The sequence below is a fragment of the Danio rerio genome, chromosome 18 (assembly GCF_052040795.2).
Source record: "Danio rerio strain M-AB ecotype USA chromosome 18, GRCz13ab, whole genome shotgun sequence".
Lineage (NCBI taxonomy): Eukaryota > Metazoa > Chordata > Actinopteri > Cypriniformes > Danionidae > Danio > Danio rerio.
In genome coordinates this window covers 27,879,835-27,882,500 of record NC_141038.1, presented here as the reverse complement: position 1 = coordinate 27,882,500, position 2,666 = coordinate 27,879,835, and positions in this window count along the sequence as shown.

Here is a 2,666-nt window from a genome sequence, read left to right as displayed (position 1 = left end):
TCAATCTCAGGCCTGATGTCTCTATTTCCCACTTTCCTGTGCACATGCAGCTCTCTAATTCTATATGCAGGAGAACAAAACACATATGGTGGAAAAAGAAAAAAGAAATCTGCCTCTGTAAATTTCAAAGGGTGTTGAAACTCCTGAGGGTTTAACTGCATTTCTATATTTGGATAATGAATTGCTACCAAAATATTTGATGCATTTTTTTTTTTTTTTTTGGCTCTCAATTACAGCTCTGTTTTCCAATGAAAGTGAGATAACGTGACGGATACACACCTCTGCAATCTGCCGTTCATCCATAGAATGTGATATAAAAAGGAAAGGGAGGTGGGGGTGAGATTTATCTTGATTAATGCTGGATTAACCAGAATCAGGCTTCATCTGTTGTGAGGTTTTTGTGCGTCCCTTTTCAAGTTAGTGTCAACAGAGGCATGTTCACCACCTTACGTCAACACAAGCATAAACAGTTAACAGCTTGAATGTAAAGCTGTGAATGAAAATGACACACATAACACACAAAAAAACAGAATGGTTTGGGTTAAAAAAACCAACAACACGCTTGTGCCAGTGAATATGTGATTGAATGTGTAAAGTCGCCATGATGTTCCTGTAGAGAATGCTCAATAAAAAAGAATGAAAGTATAAAAAAGTAATAATTAATTCATGATAATAATCATTTGGTGCAAAATTAGCTTAAAATATAAGTCTGTTTAAGTGCTTTAAAACACATTTTATTACATAAATTATTTTTTTAAAGAATTGCATTTATAAAAACACCTAATTTTGAATTAAATGGAAAATAAAATGAAAATAATTTAGATTTTATATCTTTAGTGAATTTAGTATGGTGGCCGAGAGAGCTTAACCTGCTGCAATTTAAGAAAACTCACAGTTGAAGAGAAATGTCATGAAGGCGGAAAACAAAGCTTCTTTGTTCAGGTTTCTTCTATGACACTGTATACTTTTTAAAAATATTGTATGGAAATAAATTTCATCTAAATAATATGAAAAATACTCAATAGAGGTACAAACAGTATACAGGAAATCCAGAATCAATGTGAGATAACAGGCAGAGGGTCAAAAGGCAGGCAGCAGACAGTAATAAACAAACACACAAAGCAATGGTAAAAACAAAGCAAATCAAGGCAATGGAACACGGTAATATCATAAAACTGTAAAACAAGGCTCAGCCCAGAGGTGTGCATGTGTGCTGTGTATATAGTCCATGTAATCAGTTCATAACAATCCTACAGCTGTGTGTGTGTGTGTGTGTGTGTGTGTGTGTGTGTGTGTGTGTGTGTGTGTGTGTGTGTGTGTGTGTGTAATCAATGCAACCTGGAACACGTCCGTGTGAGCCGTGCATGACTAGTTCTTTTGCCTGCAGATGTGTAGTTCTCCAGCGATCTGCATGGTCTAGATCATTGGTAATTGTGACACATACACTTTCAAAAACGCGCCGCATTTTCCCACATTGCAAACAATTTACAAAAACCCGCAAAATTTTCACACAACGTAAACAAATTAATAAAACGCGCCGCATTTTCTCACAACACAAGCAATTTACGAAAACACTCTGCATTTTTACACAACGGAAACAAAATTAATAAAACATTCTGCATTTTCTCACAAAGCAAACAGTTTACAAAAATGCATTTTCACACAACGTAAACTATTTAAGTAAACATGCTGCATTTTCAGACAATGTAAACAATTTACAAAACATGCTGCATTTTCACACAACGTAAACAATTTCCAATAACATGCTGCATTTTCACACAACATAAACAAATGAATAAAAGCGTGCTGCATTTTCTCACAACCCAAACATTTACAAAAACGCGATGCGTTTTCACACAACGTAAACAATTTACAAAAATGCGCTGCATTTTCACAAATTGGAAACAAAATTAATAAAACGTACTGCATTTTCTCACAACGCAAACAATTTACAAAATGCACTGCATTTTCACACAACATAAGCAAATTAATAAAACCTGCTGCACTTTGACACAACATAAACAAAATAATAAAAGGTGCAGGATTTTCTCACAATGCAAACAATTTACAAAAATGCGCTGCTTTTTCACACAACACAAACAATTTACAAAAACATGCTGCATTTTCACACAACATAAGCAAACTAATAAAACAAGCTGTATTTTCTCACAATGCAAACAGTTTGCAAAAACACACTGGATTTTCACACAAAGTAAAAAAATTCTGAAAGTGCACTGCATTTTCACACAACTTAAACAAAATTAACAAAAACGCTCTGCATTTTCTTACATTGCAAACAATTTACTAAAATGCGCTGCATTTTCACACAACGGAAAACAATTAATAAAGCATAGTGCATTTTCACACAATGCAAACAATTTACAAAAATGTGCTACATTTTCACACAATGTAAACTATTTAAGAAAACATGCTGAATTTTTACACAATGTAAACAATTTACAAAAATGCGCTGCATTTTCACACAACGGAAACAAAATTAATAAAACGGGTTGCATTTTCACACAACGTAAAAAACTTAGGAAAGTGCACTGCATTTTCACTCAACGGAACAAAATTAATAAAATAGCTCTGCATTTTCTCACAACGCAAACAATTTACAAAAACGTGCTGTATTTTCTTACAACACTTGCAAAAAGTACAGAACA